A 14,324-nucleotide genomic window follows, 5' to 3' on the forward strand; every position below is an offset into this window, starting at 1 on the left:
CGGGAGAAAGGGGCGCCCAGTATGGAATATATGCTTAGTTTTTGCATGGGATGACGGGTGCGATCATACCAGCACTAATGCACCGGATCCCATCAGAACTCCTAAGTTAAACGTGCTTGGACGAGAGTAGTACTAAGATGGGTGACCTCTTGGGAAGTCCTCGTGTTGCACCCCCAAACTTTTTTGCAACGTGCATTTTTTAATTATTTAATTTTTTTTCACCATGGCGTGCACGTTTTCGAGGCGGGCCCAAACTTTTTTGCAACGTGCATTTTTTAATTATTTAATTTTTTTTTTCACCATGGCGTGCACGTTTTCGAGGCGGGGGTCAGTGTTTGGGGTCCGGGGGCTTGTGCATGCACGTGAAGGATGAGCATACGGGAGAAAGGGGCGCCCAGTATGGAATATATGCTTAGTTTTTGCATGGGATGACGGGTGCCATCATACCAGCACTAATGCACCGGATCCCATCAGAACTCCGAAGTTAAAAATGCTTGGGCGAGAGTAGTACTAAGATGGGTGACCTCTTGGGAAGTCCTCGTGTTGCACCCCCAAACTTTTTTGCAACGTGCATTTTTTAATTATTTAATTTTTTTTTCACCATGGCGTGCACGTTTTCCAGGCGGACCCAAACTTTTTTGCAACGTGCATTTTTTAATTATTTAATTTTTTTTTCACCATGGCGTGCACGTTTTCGAGGCGGGGGTCAGTGTTTGGGGTCCGGGGGCTTGTGCATGCACGTGAAGGATGAGCATACGGGAGAAAGGGGCGCCGAGTATGGAATATATGCTTAGTTTTTGCATGGGATGACGGGTGCCATCATACCAGCACTAATGCACCGGATCCCATCAGAACTCCGAAGTGAAACGTGCTTGGGCGAGAGTAGTACTAAGATGGGTGACCTCTTGGGAAGTCCTCGTGTTGCACCCCCAAACTTTTTTGCAACGTGCATTTTTTAATTATTTAATTTTTTTTTTCACCATGGCGTGCACGTTTACGAGGCGGGGGTCAGTGTTTGGGGTCCGGGGGCTTGTGCATGCACGTGAAGGATGAGCATACGGGAGAAAGGGGCGCCCAGTATGGAATATATGCTTAGTTTTTGCATGGGATGACGGGTGCGATCATACCAGCACTAATGCACCGGATCCCATCAGAACTCCTAAGTTAAACGTGCTTGGACGAGAGTAGTACTAAGATGGGTGACCTCTTGGGAAGTCCTCGTGTTGCACCCCCAAACTTTTTTGCAACGTGCATTTTTTAATTATTTAATTTTTTTTCACCATGGCGTGCACGTTTTCGAGGCGGGCCCAAACTTTTTTGCAACGTGCATTTTTTAATTATTTAATTTTTTTTTTCACCATGGCGTGCACGTTTTCGAGGCGGGGGTCAGTGTTTGGGGTCCGGGGGCTTGTGCATGCACGTGAAGGATGAGCATACGGGAGAAAGGGGCGCCCAGTATGGAATATATGCTTAGGTTTTGCATAGGATGACGGGTGGGATCATACCAGCACTAATGCACCGGATCCCATCAGAACTCCGAAGTGAAACGTGCTTGGGCGAGAGTAGTACTAAGATGGGTGACCTCTTGGGAAGTCCTCGTGTTGCACCCCCAAACTTTTTTGCAACGTGCATTTTTTAATTATTTAATTTTTTTTTTCACCATGGCGTGCACGTTTACGAGGCGGGGGTCAGTGTTTGGGGTCCGGGGGCTTGTGCATGCACGTGAAGGATGAGCATACGGGAGAAAGGGGCGCCCAGTATGGAATATATGCTTAGTTTTTGCATGGGATGACGGGTGCGATCATACCAGCACTAATGCACCGGATCCCATCAGAACTCCTAAGTTAAACGTGCTTGGACGAGAGTAGTACTAAGATGGGTGACCTCTTGGGAAGTCCTCGTGTTGCACCCCCAAACTTTTTTGCAACGTGCATTTTTTAATTATTTAATTTTTTTTCACCATGGCGTGCACGTTTTCGAGGCGGGCCCAAACTTTTTTGCAACGTGCATTTTTTAATTATTTAATTTTTTTTTTCACCATGGCGTGCACGTTTTCGAGGCGGGGGTCAGTGTTTGGGGTCCGGGGGCTTGTGCATGCACGTGAAGGATGAGCATACGGGAGAAAGGGGCGCCCAGTATGGAATATATGCTTAGTTTTTGCATGGGATGACGGGTGCCATCATACCAGCACTAATGCACCGGATCCCATCAGAACTCCGAAGTTAAAAATGCTTGGGCGAGAGTAGTACTAAGATGGGTGACCTCTTGGGAAGTCCTCGTGTTGCACCCCCAAACTTTTTTGCAACGTGCATTTTTTAATTATTTAATTTTTTTTTCACCATGGCGTGCACGTTTTCCAGGCGGACCCAAACTTTTTTGCAACGTGCATTTTTTAATTATTTAATTTTTTTTTCACCATGGCGTGCACGTTTTCGAGGCGGGGGTCAGTGTTTGGGGTCCGGGGGCTTGTGCATGCACGTGAAGGATGAGCATACGGGAGAAAGGGGCGCCGAGTATGGAATATATGCTTAGTTTTTGCATGGGATGACGGGTGCCATCATACCAGCACTAATGCACCGGATCCCATCAGAACTCCGAAGTTAAACGTGCTTGGGCGAGAGTAGTACTAAGATGGGTGACCTCTTGGGAAGTCCTCGTGTTGCACCCCCAAACTTTTTTGCAACGTGCATTTTTTAATTATTTAATTTTTTTTTCACCATGGCGTGCACGTTTACGAGGCAGGGGTCAGTGTTTGGGGTCCGGGGGCTTGTGCATGCACGTGAAGGATGAGCATACGGGAGAAAGGGGCGCCCAGTATGGAATATATGCTTAGTTTTTGCATGGGATGACGGGTGCGATCATACCAGCACTAATGCACCGGATCCCATCAGAACTCCGAAGTTAAACGTGCTTGGGCGAGAGTAGTACTAAGATGGGTGACCTCTTGGGAAGTCCTCGTGTTGCACCCCCAAACTTTTTTACAACGTGCATTTTTTAATTATTTAATTTTTTTTTCACCATGGCGTGCACGTTTTCGAGGCGGGCCCAAACTTTTTTGCAACGTGCATTTTTTAATTATTTAATTTTTTTTTTCACCATGGCGTGCACGTTTTCGAGGCGGGGGTCAGTGTTTGGGGTCCGGGGGCTTATGCATGCACGTGAAGGATGAGCATACGGGAGAAAGGGGCGCCCAGTATGGAATATATGCTTAGTTTTTGCATGAGATGACGGGTGCGATCATACCAGCACTAATGCACCGGATCCCATCAGAACTCCGAAGTTAAACATGCTTGGGCGAGAGTAGTACTAAGATGGGTGACCTCTTGGGAAGTCCTCGTGTTGCACTCCCAAACATTTTTGCAACGTGCATTTTTTAATTATTTAATTTTTTTTCACCATAGCGTGCACGTTTTCGAGGCGGGCCCAAACTTTTTTGCAACGTGAATTTTTTAATTATTTAATTTTTTTTTTCACCATGGCGTGCACGTTTTCGAGGCGGGGGTCAGTGTTTGGGGTCCGGGGGCTTATGCATGCACGTGAAGGATGAGCATACGGGAGAAAGGGGCGCCCAGTATGGAATATATGCTTAGTTTTTGCATGGGATGACGGGTGCGATCATACCAGCACTAATGCACCGGATCCCATCAGAACTCCGAAGTTAAACGTGCTTGGGCGAGAGTAGTACTAAGATGGGTGACCTCTTGGGAAGTCCTCGTGTTGCACCCCCAAACTTTTTTGCAACGTGCATTTTTTAATTATTTAATTTTTTTTTTCACCATGGCGTGCACGTTTACGAGGCGGGGGTCAGTGTTTGGGGTCCGGGGGCTTGTGCATGCACGTGAAGGATGAGCATACGGGAGAAAGGGGCGCCCAGTATGGAATATATGCTTAGGTTTTGCATAGGATGACGGGTGCGATCATACCAGCATTAATGCACCGGATCCCATCAGAACTCCGAAGCTAAACGTGCTTGGGCGAGAGTAGTACTAAGATGGGTGACCTCTTGGGAAGTCCTCGTGTTGCACCCCCAAACTTTTTTGCAACGTGCATTTTTTAATTATTTAATTTTTTTTTCACCATGGCGTGCACGTTTTCGAGGCGGGCCCAAACTTTTTTGCAACGTGCATTTTTTAATTATTTAATTTTTTTTTTCACCATGGCGTGCACGTTTTCGAGGCGGGGGTCAGTGTTTGGGGTCCGGGGGCTTGTGCATGCACGTGAAGGATGAGCATACGGGAGAAAGCGGCGCCCAGTATGGAATATATGCTTAGTTTTTGCATGAGATGACGGGTGCGATCATACCAGCACTAATGCACCGGATCCCATCAGAACTCCGAAGTTAAACATGCTTGGGCGAGAGTAGTACTAAGATGGGTGACCTCTTGGGAAGTCCTCGTGTTGCACTCCCAAACATTTTTGCAACGTGCATTTTTTAATTATTTAATTTTTTTTCACCATAGCGTGCACGTTTTCGAGGCGGGCCCAAACTTTTTTGCAACGTGAATTTTTTAATTATTTAATTTTTTTTTTCACCATGGCGTGCACGTTTTCGAGGCGGGGGTCAGTGTTTGGGGTCCGGGGGCTTATGCATGCACGTGAAGGATGAGCATACGGGAGAAAGGGGCGCCCAGTATGGAATATATGCTTAGTTTTTGCATGGGATGACGGGTGCGATCATACCAGCACTAATGCACCGGATCCCATCAGAACTCCGAAGATAAACGTGCTTGGGCGAGAGTAGTACTAAGATGGGTGACCTCTTGGGAAGTCCTCGTGTTGCACCCCCAAACTTTTTTGCAACGTGCATTTTTTAATTATTTAATTTTTTTTTCACCATGGCGTGCACGTTTACGAGGCGGGGGTCAGTGTTTGGGGTCCGGGGGCTTGTGCATGCACGTGAAGGATGAGCATACGGGAGAAAGGGGCGCCCAGTATGGAATATATGCTTAGGTTTTGCATAGGATGACGGGTGGGATCATACCAGCACTAATGCACCGGATCCCATCAGAACTCCGAAGTGAAACGTGCTTGGGCGAGAGTAGTACTAAGATGGGTGACCTCTTGGGAAGTCCTCGTGTTGCACCCCCAAACTTTTTTGCAACGTGCATTTTTTAATTATTTAATTTTTTTTTTCACCATGGCGTGCACGTTTACGAGGCGGGGGTCAGTGTTTGGGGTCCGGGGGCTTGTGCATGCACGTGAAGGATGAGCATACGGGAGAAAGGGGCGCCCAGTATGGAATATATGCTTAGTTTTTGCATGGGATGACGGGTGCGATCATACCAGCACTAATGCACCGGATCCCATCAGAACTCCTAAGTTAAACGTGCTTGAACGAGAGTAGTACTAAGATGGGTGACCTCTTGGGAAGTCCTCGTGTTGCACCCCCAAACTTTTTTGCAACGTGCATTTTTTAATTATTTAATTTTTTTTCACCATGGCGTGCACGTTTTCGAGGCGGGCCCAAACTTTTTTGCAACGTGCATTTTTTAATTATTTAATTTTTTTTTTCACCATGGCGTGCACGTTTTCGAGGCGGGGGTCAGTGTTTGGGGTCCGGGGGCTTGTGCATGCACGTGAAGGATGAGCATACGGGAGAAAGGGGCGCCCAGTATGGAATATATGCTTAGTTTTTGCATGGGATGACGGGTGCCATCATACCAGCACTAATGCACCGGATCCCATCAGAACTCCGAAGTTAAAAGTGCTTGGGCGAGAGTAGTACTAAGATGGGTGACCTCTTGGGAAGTCCTCGTGTTGCACCCCCAAACTTTTTTGCAACGTGCATTTTTTAATTATTTAATTTTTTTTTCACCATGGCGTGCACGTTTTCGAGGCGGGGGTCAGTGTTTGGGGTCCGGGGGCTTGTGCATGCACGTGAAGGATGAGCATACGGGAGAAAGGGGCGCCGAGTATGGAATATATGCTTAGTTTTTGCATGGGATGACGGGTGCCATCATACCAGCACTAATGCACCGGATCCCATTAGAACTCCGAAGTTAAACGTGCTTGGGCGAGAGTAGTACTAAGATGGGTGACCTCTTGGGAAGTCCTCGTGTTGCACCCCCAAACTTTTTTGCAACGTGCATTTTTTAATTATTTAATTTTTTTTTTCACCATGGCGTGCACGTTTACGAGGCAGGGGTCAGTGTTTGGGGTCCGGGGGCTTGTGCATGCACGTGAAGGATGAGCATACGGGAGAAAGGGGCGCCCAGTATGGAATATATGCTTAGTTTTTGCATGGGATGACGGGTGCGATCATACCAGCACTAATGCACCGGATCCCATCAGAACTCCGAAGTTAAACGTGCTTGGGCGAGAGTAGTACTAAGATGGGTGACCTCTTGGGAAGTCCTCGTGTTGCACCCCCAAACTTTTTTGCAACGTGCATTTTTTAATTATTTAATTTTTTTTTCACCATGGCGTGCACGTTTTCGAGGCGGGCCCAAACTTTTTTGCAACGTGCATTTTTTAATTATTTAATTTTTTTTTTCTCCATGGCGTGCACGTTTTCGAGGCGGGGGTCAGTGTTTGGGGTCCGGGGGCTTGTGCATGCACGTGAAGGATGAGCATACGGGAGAAAGGGGCGCCCAGTATGGAATATATGCTTAGTTTTTGCATGAGATGACGGGTGCGATCATACCAGCACTAATGCACCGGATCCCATCAGAACTCCGAAGTTAAACATGCTTGGGCGAGAGTAGTACTAAGATGGGTGACCTCTTGGGAAGTCCTCGTGTTGCACTCCCAAACATTTTTGCAACGTGCATTTTTTAATTATTTAATTTTTTTTCACCATAGCGTGCACGTTTTCGAGGCGGGCCCAAACTTTTTTGCAACGTGAATTTTTTAATTATTTAATTTTTTTTTTTCACCATGGCGTGCACGTTTTCGAGGCGGGGGTCAGTGTTTGGGGTCCGGGGGCTTATGCATGCACGTGAAGGATGAGCATACGGGAGAAAGGGGCGCCCAGTATGGAATATATGCTTAGTTTTTGCATGGGATGACGGGTGCGATCATACCAGCACTAATGCACCGGATCCCATCAGAACTCCGAAGTTAAATGTGCTTGGGCGAGAGTAGTACTAAGATGGGTGACCTCTTGGGAAGTCCTCGTGTTGCACCCCCAAACTTTTTTGCAACGTGCATTTTTTAATTATTTAATTTTTTTTTTCACCATGGCGTGCACGTTTACGAGGCGGGGGTCAGTGTTTGGGGTCCGGGGGCTTGTGCATGCACGTGAAGGATGAGCATACGGGAGAAAGGGGCGCCCAGTATGGAATATATGCTTAGGTTTTGCATAGGATGACGGGTGCGATCATACCAGCATTAATGCACCGGATCCCATCAGAACTCCGAAGCTAAACGTGCTTGGGCGAGAGTAGTACTAAGATGGGTGACCTCTTGGGAAGTCCTCGTGTTGCACCCCCAAACTTTTTTGCAACGTGCATTTTTTAATTATTTAATGTTTTTTTTCACCATGGCGTGCACGTTTTCGAGGCGGGCCCAAACTTTTTTGCAACGTGCATTTTTTAATTATTTAATTTTTTTTTTCACCATGGCGTGCACGTTTTCGAGGCGGGGGTCAGTGTTTGGGGTCCGGGGGCTTGTGCATGCACGTGAAGGATGAGCATACGGGAGAAAGGGGCGCCCAGTATGGAATATATGCTTAGTTTTTGCATGGGATGACGGGTGCGATCATACCAGCACTAATTCACCGGATCCCATCAGAACTCCGAAGTTAAACGTGCTTGGGCGAGAGTAGTACTAAGATGGGTGACCTCTTGGGAAGTCCTCGTGTTGCACCCCCAAACTTTTTTGCAACGTGCATTTTTTAATTATTTAATTTTTTTTTTCACCATGGCGTGCACGTTTTCGAGGCGGGGGTCAGTGTTTGGGGTCCGGGGGCTTGTGCATCCACGTGAAGGATGAGCATACGGGAGAAAGGGGCGCCCAGTATGGAATATATGCTTAGTTTTTGCATGGGATGACGGGTGCCATCATACCAGCACTAATGCACCGGATCCCATCAGAACTCCGAAGTTAAACGTGCTTGGGCGAGAGTAGTACTAAGATGTGTGACCTCTTGGGAAGTCCTCGTGTTGCACCCCCAAACTTTTTTGCAACGTGCATTTTTTAATTATTTAATTTTTTTTTCACCATGGCGTGCACGTTTTCGAGGCGGGCCCAAACTTTTTTGCAACGTGCATTTTTTAATTATTTAATTTTTTTTTCACCATGGCGTGCACGTTTTCGAGGCGGGGGTCAGTGTTTGGGGTCCGGGGGCTTGTGCATGTCCGTGAAGGATGAGCATACGGGAGAAAGGGGCGCCCAGTATGGAATATATGCTTAGTTTTTGCATTGGATGACGGGTGCGATCATACCAGCACTAATGCACCGGATCCCATCAGAACTCCGAAGTTAAACGTGCTTGGGCAAGAGTAGTACTAAGATGGGTGACCTCTTGGGAAGTCCTCGTGTTGCACCCCCAAACTTTTTTGCAACGTGCATTTTTTAATTATTTAATTTTTTTTTTCACCATGGCATGCACGTTTACGAGGCAGGGGTCAGTGTTTGGGGTCCGGGGGCGTGTGCATGCACGTGAAGGATGAGCATACGGGAGAAAGGGGCGCCCAGTATGGAATATATGCTTAGGTTTTGCATGGGATGACGGGTGCGATCATACCAGCACTAATGCACCGGATCCCATCAGAACTCCGAAGTTAAACGTGCTTGGGCGAGAGTAGTACTAAGATGGGTGACCTCTTGGGAAGTCCTCGTGTTGCACCCCCAAACTTTTTTGCAACGTGCATTTTTTAATTATTTAATTTTTTTTTTCACCATGGCGTGCACGTTTACGAGGCGGGGGTCAGTGTTTGGGGTCCGGGGGCTTGAGCATGCACGTGAAGGATGAGCATACGGGAGAAAGGGGCGCCCAGTATGGAATATATGCTTAGGTTTTGCATGGGATGACGGGTGCGATCATACCAGCACTAATGCACCGGATCCCATCAGAACTCCGAAGGTAAACGTGCTTGGGCGAGAGTAGTACTAAGATGGGTGACCTCTTGGGAAGTCCTCGTGTTGCACCCCCAAACTTTTTTGCAACGTGCATTTTTTAATTATTTAATTTTTTTTTTCACCATGGCGTGCACGTTTTCGAGGCGGGGGTCAGTGTTTGGGGTCCGAGGGCTTGTGCATGCACGTGAAGGATGAGCATACGGGAGAAAGGGGCGCCCAGTATGGAATATATGCTTAGTTTTTGCATGGGATGACGGGTGCGATCATACCAGCACTAATGCACCGGATCCCATCAGAACTCCGAAGTTAAACGTGCCTGGGCGAGAGTAGTACTAAGATGGGTGACCTCTTGGGAAGTCCACGCGTTGCACTCCCAAACTTTTTTACAACGTGCATTTTTTAATTATTTAATTTTTTTTTCACCATGGCGTGCACGTTTTCGAGGTGAGCCCAAACTTTTTTGCAACGTGCATTTTTTAATTATTTAATTTTTTTTTCACCATGGCGTGCACGTTTTCGAGGCGGGGGTCAGTGTTTGGGGTCCGGGGGCTTGTGCATGCACGTGAAGGATGAGCATACGGGAGAAAGGGGCGCCCAGTATGGAATATATGCTTAGTTTTTGCATGGGATGACGGGTGCGATCATACCAGCACTAATGCACCGGATCCCATCAGAACTCCGAAGTTAAACGTGCTTGGGCGAGAGTAGTACTAAGATGGGTGACCTCTTGGGAAGTCCTCGTGTTGCACCCCTAAACTTTTTTGCAACGTGCATTTTTTAATTATTTAATTTTTTTTTTTACCATGGCGTGCACGTTTTCGAGACGGGCCCAAACTTTTTTGCAACATGCATTTTTTAATTATTTAATTTTTTTTTCACCATGGCGTGCACGTTTTCGAGGCGGGGGTCAGTGTTTGGGGTCCGGGGGCTTGTGCATGCACGTGAAGGATGAGCATACGGGAGAAAGGGGCGCCCAGTATGGAATATATGCTTAGTTTTTGCATGGGATGACGGGTGCGATCATACCAGCACTAATGCACCGGATCCCATCAGAACTCCGAAGTGAAACGTGCTTGGGCGAGAGTAGTACTAAGATGGGTGACCTCTTGGGAAGTCCTCGCGTTGCACCCCCAAACTTTTTTGCAACGTGCATTTTTTAATTATTTAATTTTTTTTTTCACCATGGCGTGCACGTTTACGAGGCAGGGGTCAGTGTTTGGGGTCCGGGGGCTTGTGCATGCACGTGAAGGATGAGCATACGGGAGAAAGGGGCGCCCAGTATGGAATATATGCTTAGTTTTTGCATGGGATGACGGGTGCGATCATACCAGCACTAATGCACCGGATCCCATCAGAACTCCGAAGTTAAACGTGCTTGGGCGAGAGTAGTACTAAGATGGGTGACCTCTTGGGAAGTCCTCGTGTTGCACCCCCAAACTTTTTTGCAACGTGCATTTTTTAATTATTTAATTTTTTTTTCACCATGGCGTGCACGTTTTCGAGGCGGGCCCAAACTTTTTTGCAACGTGCATTTTTTAATTATTTAATTTTTTTTTTCTCCATGGCGTGCACGTTTTCGAGGCGGGGGTCAGTGTTTGGGGTCCGGGGGCTTGTGCATGCACGTGAAGGATGAGCATACGGGAGAAAGGGGCGCCCAGTATGGAATATATGCTTAGTTTTTGCATGAGATGACGGGTGCGATCATACCAGCACTAATGCACCGGATCCCATCAGAACTCCGAAGTTAAACATGCTTGGGCGAGAGTAGTACTAAGATGGGTGACCTCTTGGGAAGTCCTCGTGTTGCACTCCCAAACATTTTTGCAACGTGCATTTTTTAATTATTTAATTTTTTTTCACCATAGCGTGCACGTTTTCGAGGCGGGCCCAAACTTTTTTGCAACGTGAATTTTTTAATTATTTAATTTTTTTTTTCACCATGGCGTGCACGTTTTCGAGGCGGGGGTCAGTGTTTGGGGTCCGGGGGCTTATGCATGCACGTGAAGGATGAGCATACGGGAGAAAGGGGCGCCCAGTATGGAATATATGCTTAGTTTTTGCATGGGATGACGGGTGCGATCATACCAGCACTAATGCACCGGATCCCATCAGAACTCCGAAGTTAAATGTGCTTGGGCGAGAGTAGTACTAAGATGGGTGACCTCTTGGGAAGTCCTCGTGTTGCACCCCCAAACTTTTTTGCAACGTGCATTTTTTAATTATTTAATTTTTTTTTTCACCATGGCGTGCACGTTTACGAGGCGGGGGTCAGTGTTTGGGGTCCGGGGGCTTGTGCATGCACGTGAAGGATGAGCATACGGGAGAAAGGGGCGCCCAGTATGGAATATATGCTTAGGTTTTGCATAGGATGACGGGTGCGATCATACCAGCATTAATGCACCGGATCCCATCAGAACTCCGAAGCTAAACGTGCTTGGGCGAGAGTAGTACTAAGATGGGTGACCTCTTGGGAAGTCCTCGTGTTGCACCCCCAAACTTTTTTGCAACGTGCATTTTTTAATTATTTAATGTTTTTTTTCACCATGGCGTGCACGTTTTCGAGGCGGGCCCAAACTTTTTTGCAACGTGCATTTTTTAATTATTTAATTTTTTTTTTCACCATGGCGTGCACGTTTTCGAGGCGGGGGTCAGTGTTTGGGGTCCGGGGGCTTGTGCATGCACGTGAAGGATGAGCATACGGGAGAAAGGGGCGCCCAGTATGGAATATATGCTTAGTTTTTGCATGGGATGACGGGTGCGATCATACCAGCACTAATTCACCGGATCCCATCAGAACTCCGAAGTTAAACGTGCTTGGGCGAGAGTAGTACTAAGATGGGTGACCTCTTGGGAAGTCCTCGTGTTGCACCCCCAAACTTTTTTGCAACGTGCATTTTTTAATTATTTAATTTTTTTTTTCACCATGGCGTGCACGTTTTCGAGGCGGGGGTCAGTGTTTGGGGTCCGGGGGCTTGTGCATCCACGTGAAGGATGAGCATACGGGAGAAAGGGGCGCCCAGTATGGAATATATGCTTAGTTTTTGCATGGGATGACGGGTGCCATCATACCAGCACTAATGCACCGGATCCCATCAGAACTCCGAAGTTAAACGTGCTTGGGCGAGAGTAGTACTAAGATGTGTGACCTCTTGGGAAGTCCTCGTGTTGCACCCCCAAACTTTTTTGCAACGTGCATTTTTTAATTATTTAATTTTTTTTTCACCATGGCGTGCACGTTTTCGAGGCGGGCCCAAACTTTTTTGCAACGTGCATTTTTTAATTATTTAATTTTTTTTTCACCATGGCGTGCACGTTTTCGAGGCGGGGGTCAGTGTTTGGGGTCCGGGGGCTTGTGCATGTCCGTGAAGGATGAGCATACGGGAGAAAGGGGCGCCCAGTATGGAATATATGCTTAGTTTTTGCATTGGATGACGGGTGCGATCATACCAGCACTAATGCACCGGATCCCATCAGAACTCCGAAGTTAAACGTGCTTGGGCAAGAGTAGTACTAAGATGGGTGACCTCTTGGGAAGTCCTCGTGTTGCACCCCCAAACTTTTTTGCAACGTGCATTTTTTAATTATTTAATTTTTTTTTTCACCATGGCATGCACGTTTACGAGGCAGGGGTCAGTGTTTGGGGTCCGGGGGCGTGTGCATGCACGTGAAGGATGAGCATACGGGAGAAAGGGGCGCCCAGTATGGAATATATGCTTAGGTTTTGCATGGGATGACGGGTGCGATCATACCAGCACTAATGCACCGGATCCCATCAGAACTCCGAAGTTAAACGTGCTTGGGCGAGAGTAGTACTAAGATGGGTGACCTCTTGGGAAGTCCTCGTGTTGCACCCCCAAACTTTTTTGCAACGTGCATTTTTTAATTATTTAATTTTTTTTTTCACCATGGCGTGCACGTTTACGAGGCGGGGGTCAGTGTTTGGGGTCCGGGGGCTTGAGCATGCACGTGAAGGATGAGCATACGGGAGAAAGGGGCGCCCAGTATGGAATATATGCTTAGGTTTTGCATGGGATGACGGGTGCGATCATACCAGCACTAATGCACCGGATCCCATCAGAACTCCGAAGGTAAACGTGCTTGGGCGAGAGTAGTACTAAGATGGGTGACCTCTTGGGAAGTCCTCGTGTTGCACCCCCAAACTTTTTTGCAACGTGCATTTTTTAATTATTTAATTTTTTTTTTCACCATGGCGTGCACGTTTTCGAGGCGGGGGTCAGTGTTTGGGGTCCGAGGGCTTGTGCATGCACGTGAAGGATGAGCATACGGGAGAAAGGGGCGCCCAGTATGGAATATATGCTTAGTTTTTGCATGGGATGACGGGTGCGATCATACCAGCACTAATGCACCGGATCCCATCAGAACTCCGAAGTTAAACGTGCCTGGGCGAGAGTAGTACTAAGATGGGTGACCTCTTGGGAAGTCCACGCGTTGCACTCCCAAACTTTTTTACAACGTGCATTTTTTAATTATTTAATTTTTTTTTCACCATGGCGTGCACGTTTTCGAGGTGAGCCCAAACTTTTTTGCAACGTGCATTTTTTAATTATTTAATTTTTTTTTCACCATGGCGTGCACGTTTTCGAGGCGGGGGTCAGTGTTTGGGGTCCGGGGGCTTGTGCATGCACGTGAAGGATGAGCATACGGGAGAAAGGGGCGCCCAGTATGGAATATATGCTTAGTTTTTGCATGGGATGACGGGTGCGATCATACCAGCACTAATGCACCGGATCCCATCAGAACTCCGAAGTTAAACGTGCTTGGGCGAGAGTAGTACTAAGATGGGTGACCTCTTGGGAAGTCCTCGTGTTGCACCCCTAAACTTTTTTGCAACGTGCATTTTTTAATTATTTAATTTTTTTTTTTACCATGGCGTGCACGTTTTCGAGACGGGCCCAAACTTTTTTGCAACATGCATTTTTTAATTATTTAATTTTTTTTTCACCATGGCGTGCACGTTTTCGAGGCGGGGGTCAGTGTTTGGGGTCCGGGGGCTTGTGCATGCACGTGAAGGATGAGCATACGGGAGAAAGGGGCGCCCAGTATGGAATATATGCTTAGTTTTTGCATGGGATGACGGGTGCGATCATACCAGCACTAATGCACCGGATCCCATCAGAACTCCGAAGTGAAACGTGCTTGGGCGAGAGTAGTACTAAGATGGGTGACCTCTTGGGAAGTCCTCGCGTTGCACCCCCAAACTTTTTTGCAACGTGCATTTTTTAATTATTTAATTTTTTTTTCACCATGGCGTGCACGTTTTCGAGGCGGGCCCAAACTTTTTT

At 47.3% G+C, this 14,324-nt stretch overlaps 42 non-coding genes across 42 annotated transcripts; all 42 read left to right on the plus strand.

Annotated features, from left to right (window-relative positions):
* Nucleotides 1–55: 55 nt before the first annotated feature.
* LOC136214709 (5S ribosomal RNA) lies at nucleotides 56–174 on the plus strand. The gene has a single exon (XR_010681785.1). It is a non-coding gene; the product is annotated as a 5S ribosomal RNA (ribosomal RNA).
* Nucleotides 175–433: 259 nt separating this feature from the next.
* Nucleotides 434–552, plus strand: LOC136214877 (5S ribosomal RNA). Its single transcript, XR_010681943.1, has one exon. It is a non-coding gene; the product is annotated as a 5S ribosomal RNA (ribosomal RNA).
* Nucleotides 553–811: 259 nt separating this feature from the next.
* LOC136214691 (5S ribosomal RNA) lies at nucleotides 812–930 on the plus strand. Its single transcript, XR_010681768.1, has one exon. It is a non-coding gene; the product is annotated as a 5S ribosomal RNA (ribosomal RNA).
* A 183-nt stretch (nucleotides 931–1,113) lies between these two features.
* Nucleotides 1,114–1,232, plus strand: LOC136214710 (5S ribosomal RNA). Its single transcript, XR_010681786.1, has one exon. It is a non-coding gene; the product is annotated as a 5S ribosomal RNA (ribosomal RNA).
* Nucleotides 1,233–1,491: 259 nt separating this feature from the next.
* Nucleotides 1,492–1,610, plus strand: LOC136214168 (5S ribosomal RNA). Its single transcript, XR_010681265.1, has one exon. It is a non-coding gene; the product is annotated as a 5S ribosomal RNA (ribosomal RNA).
* A 183-nt stretch (nucleotides 1,611–1,793) lies between these two features.
* LOC136214711 (5S ribosomal RNA) lies at nucleotides 1,794–1,912 on the plus strand. The gene has a single exon (XR_010681787.1). It is a non-coding gene; the product is annotated as a 5S ribosomal RNA (ribosomal RNA).
* Nucleotides 1,913–2,171: 259 nt separating this feature from the next.
* Nucleotides 2,172–2,290, plus strand: LOC136214878 (5S ribosomal RNA). Its single transcript, XR_010681944.1, has one exon. It is a non-coding gene; the product is annotated as a 5S ribosomal RNA (ribosomal RNA).
* Nucleotides 2,291–2,549: 259 nt separating this feature from the next.
* On the plus strand, nucleotides 2,550–2,668 carry LOC136213921 (5S ribosomal RNA). Its single transcript, XR_010681020.1, has one exon. It is a non-coding gene; the product is annotated as a 5S ribosomal RNA (ribosomal RNA).
* A 182-nt stretch (nucleotides 2,669–2,850) lies between these two features.
* Nucleotides 2,851–2,969, plus strand: LOC136211613 (5S ribosomal RNA). Its single transcript, XR_010678810.1, has one exon. It is a non-coding gene; the product is annotated as a 5S ribosomal RNA (ribosomal RNA).
* Nucleotides 2,970–3,229: 260 nt separating this feature from the next.
* On the plus strand, nucleotides 3,230–3,348 carry LOC136213637 (5S ribosomal RNA). Its single transcript, XR_010680735.1, has one exon. It is a non-coding gene; the product is annotated as a 5S ribosomal RNA (ribosomal RNA).
* Nucleotides 3,349–3,607: 259 nt separating this feature from the next.
* LOC136211614 (5S ribosomal RNA) lies at nucleotides 3,608–3,726 on the plus strand. Its single transcript, XR_010678811.1, has one exon. It is a non-coding gene; the product is annotated as a 5S ribosomal RNA (ribosomal RNA).
* Nucleotides 3,727–3,909: 183 nt separating this feature from the next.
* Nucleotides 3,910–4,028, plus strand: LOC136212354 (5S ribosomal RNA). The gene has a single exon (XR_010679516.1). It is a non-coding gene; the product is annotated as a 5S ribosomal RNA (ribosomal RNA).
* A 260-nt stretch (nucleotides 4,029–4,288) lies between these two features.
* LOC136213638 (5S ribosomal RNA) lies at nucleotides 4,289–4,407 on the plus strand. Its single transcript, XR_010680736.1, has one exon. It is a non-coding gene; the product is annotated as a 5S ribosomal RNA (ribosomal RNA).
* A 259-nt stretch (nucleotides 4,408–4,666) lies between these two features.
* LOC136212970 (5S ribosomal RNA) lies at nucleotides 4,667–4,785 on the plus strand. The gene has a single exon (XR_010680105.1). It is a non-coding gene; the product is annotated as a 5S ribosomal RNA (ribosomal RNA).
* A 182-nt stretch (nucleotides 4,786–4,967) lies between these two features.
* LOC136214169 (5S ribosomal RNA) lies at nucleotides 4,968–5,086 on the plus strand. The gene has a single exon (XR_010681266.1). It is a non-coding gene; the product is annotated as a 5S ribosomal RNA (ribosomal RNA).
* Nucleotides 5,087–5,269: 183 nt separating this feature from the next.
* On the plus strand, nucleotides 5,270–5,388 carry LOC136215536 (5S ribosomal RNA). Its single transcript, XR_010682575.1, has one exon. It is a non-coding gene; the product is annotated as a 5S ribosomal RNA (ribosomal RNA).
* Nucleotides 5,389–5,647: 259 nt separating this feature from the next.
* On the plus strand, nucleotides 5,648–5,766 carry LOC136213589 (5S ribosomal RNA). The gene has a single exon (XR_010680691.1). It is a non-coding gene; the product is annotated as a 5S ribosomal RNA (ribosomal RNA).
* A 182-nt stretch (nucleotides 5,767–5,948) lies between these two features.
* LOC136214354 (5S ribosomal RNA) lies at nucleotides 5,949–6,067 on the plus strand. Its single transcript, XR_010681444.1, has one exon. It is a non-coding gene; the product is annotated as a 5S ribosomal RNA (ribosomal RNA).
* A 183-nt stretch (nucleotides 6,068–6,250) lies between these two features.
* Nucleotides 6,251–6,369, plus strand: LOC136211616 (5S ribosomal RNA). Its single transcript, XR_010678812.1, has one exon. It is a non-coding gene; the product is annotated as a 5S ribosomal RNA (ribosomal RNA).
* A 260-nt stretch (nucleotides 6,370–6,629) lies between these two features.
* On the plus strand, nucleotides 6,630–6,748 carry LOC136213639 (5S ribosomal RNA). Its single transcript, XR_010680737.1, has one exon. It is a non-coding gene; the product is annotated as a 5S ribosomal RNA (ribosomal RNA).
* A 260-nt stretch (nucleotides 6,749–7,008) lies between these two features.
* On the plus strand, nucleotides 7,009–7,127 carry LOC136211980 (5S ribosomal RNA). The gene has a single exon (XR_010679161.1). It is a non-coding gene; the product is annotated as a 5S ribosomal RNA (ribosomal RNA).
* A 183-nt stretch (nucleotides 7,128–7,310) lies between these two features.
* LOC136212355 (5S ribosomal RNA) lies at nucleotides 7,311–7,429 on the plus strand. The gene has a single exon (XR_010679517.1). It is a non-coding gene; the product is annotated as a 5S ribosomal RNA (ribosomal RNA).
* A 261-nt stretch (nucleotides 7,430–7,690) lies between these two features.
* LOC136212320 (5S ribosomal RNA) lies at nucleotides 7,691–7,809 on the plus strand. The gene has a single exon (XR_010679483.1). It is a non-coding gene; the product is annotated as a 5S ribosomal RNA (ribosomal RNA).
* A 183-nt stretch (nucleotides 7,810–7,992) lies between these two features.
* LOC136215408 (5S ribosomal RNA) lies at nucleotides 7,993–8,111 on the plus strand. Its single transcript, XR_010682450.1, has one exon. It is a non-coding gene; the product is annotated as a 5S ribosomal RNA (ribosomal RNA).
* Nucleotides 8,112–8,370: 259 nt separating this feature from the next.
* LOC136213331 (5S ribosomal RNA) lies at nucleotides 8,371–8,489 on the plus strand. Its single transcript, XR_010680448.1, has one exon. It is a non-coding gene; the product is annotated as a 5S ribosomal RNA (ribosomal RNA).
* Nucleotides 8,490–8,672: 183 nt separating this feature from the next.
* Nucleotides 8,673–8,791, plus strand: LOC136211617 (5S ribosomal RNA). Its single transcript, XR_010678813.1, has one exon. It is a non-coding gene; the product is annotated as a 5S ribosomal RNA (ribosomal RNA).
* Nucleotides 8,792–8,974: 183 nt separating this feature from the next.
* LOC136213229 (5S ribosomal RNA) lies at nucleotides 8,975–9,093 on the plus strand. The gene has a single exon (XR_010680353.1). It is a non-coding gene; the product is annotated as a 5S ribosomal RNA (ribosomal RNA).
* Nucleotides 9,094–9,276: 183 nt separating this feature from the next.
* Nucleotides 9,277–9,395, plus strand: LOC136213339 (5S ribosomal RNA). Its single transcript, XR_010680455.1, has one exon. It is a non-coding gene; the product is annotated as a 5S ribosomal RNA (ribosomal RNA).
* Nucleotides 9,396–9,654: 259 nt separating this feature from the next.
* On the plus strand, nucleotides 9,655–9,773 carry LOC136211618 (5S ribosomal RNA). Its single transcript, XR_010678814.1, has one exon. It is a non-coding gene; the product is annotated as a 5S ribosomal RNA (ribosomal RNA).
* A 260-nt stretch (nucleotides 9,774–10,033) lies between these two features.
* Nucleotides 10,034–10,152, plus strand: LOC136213596 (5S ribosomal RNA). The gene has a single exon (XR_010680697.1). It is a non-coding gene; the product is annotated as a 5S ribosomal RNA (ribosomal RNA).
* A 183-nt stretch (nucleotides 10,153–10,335) lies between these two features.
* On the plus strand, nucleotides 10,336–10,454 carry LOC136211619 (5S ribosomal RNA). The gene has a single exon (XR_010678815.1). It is a non-coding gene; the product is annotated as a 5S ribosomal RNA (ribosomal RNA).
* Nucleotides 10,455–10,714: 260 nt separating this feature from the next.
* LOC136213640 (5S ribosomal RNA) lies at nucleotides 10,715–10,833 on the plus strand. Its single transcript, XR_010680738.1, has one exon. It is a non-coding gene; the product is annotated as a 5S ribosomal RNA (ribosomal RNA).
* Nucleotides 10,834–11,092: 259 nt separating this feature from the next.
* LOC136211982 (5S ribosomal RNA) lies at nucleotides 11,093–11,211 on the plus strand. Its single transcript, XR_010679162.1, has one exon. It is a non-coding gene; the product is annotated as a 5S ribosomal RNA (ribosomal RNA).
* A 183-nt stretch (nucleotides 11,212–11,394) lies between these two features.
* On the plus strand, nucleotides 11,395–11,513 carry LOC136212356 (5S ribosomal RNA). The gene has a single exon (XR_010679518.1). It is a non-coding gene; the product is annotated as a 5S ribosomal RNA (ribosomal RNA).
* Nucleotides 11,514–11,774: 261 nt separating this feature from the next.
* LOC136212321 (5S ribosomal RNA) lies at nucleotides 11,775–11,893 on the plus strand. The gene has a single exon (XR_010679484.1). It is a non-coding gene; the product is annotated as a 5S ribosomal RNA (ribosomal RNA).
* Nucleotides 11,894–12,076: 183 nt separating this feature from the next.
* On the plus strand, nucleotides 12,077–12,195 carry LOC136215409 (5S ribosomal RNA). Its single transcript, XR_010682451.1, has one exon. It is a non-coding gene; the product is annotated as a 5S ribosomal RNA (ribosomal RNA).
* Nucleotides 12,196–12,454: 259 nt separating this feature from the next.
* On the plus strand, nucleotides 12,455–12,573 carry LOC136213332 (5S ribosomal RNA). The gene has a single exon (XR_010680449.1). It is a non-coding gene; the product is annotated as a 5S ribosomal RNA (ribosomal RNA).
* Nucleotides 12,574–12,756: 183 nt separating this feature from the next.
* Nucleotides 12,757–12,875, plus strand: LOC136211620 (5S ribosomal RNA). Its single transcript, XR_010678816.1, has one exon. It is a non-coding gene; the product is annotated as a 5S ribosomal RNA (ribosomal RNA).
* A 183-nt stretch (nucleotides 12,876–13,058) lies between these two features.
* LOC136213230 (5S ribosomal RNA) lies at nucleotides 13,059–13,177 on the plus strand. The gene has a single exon (XR_010680354.1). It is a non-coding gene; the product is annotated as a 5S ribosomal RNA (ribosomal RNA).
* A 183-nt stretch (nucleotides 13,178–13,360) lies between these two features.
* Nucleotides 13,361–13,479, plus strand: LOC136213340 (5S ribosomal RNA). The gene has a single exon (XR_010680456.1). It is a non-coding gene; the product is annotated as a 5S ribosomal RNA (ribosomal RNA).
* Nucleotides 13,480–13,738: 259 nt separating this feature from the next.
* On the plus strand, nucleotides 13,739–13,857 carry LOC136211621 (5S ribosomal RNA). The gene has a single exon (XR_010678817.1). It is a non-coding gene; the product is annotated as a 5S ribosomal RNA (ribosomal RNA).
* A 260-nt stretch (nucleotides 13,858–14,117) lies between these two features.
* On the plus strand, nucleotides 14,118–14,236 carry LOC136213597 (5S ribosomal RNA). The gene has a single exon (XR_010680698.1). It is a non-coding gene; the product is annotated as a 5S ribosomal RNA (ribosomal RNA).
* The last annotated feature ends 88 nt before the right edge of the window (nucleotides 14,237–14,324 follow it).

This window comes from Euphorbia lathyris, chromosome 1 (genome assembly GCF_963576675.1).
Source record: "Euphorbia lathyris chromosome 1, ddEupLath1.1, whole genome shotgun sequence".
Lineage (NCBI taxonomy): Eukaryota > Viridiplantae > Streptophyta > Magnoliopsida > Malpighiales > Euphorbiaceae > Euphorbia > Euphorbia lathyris.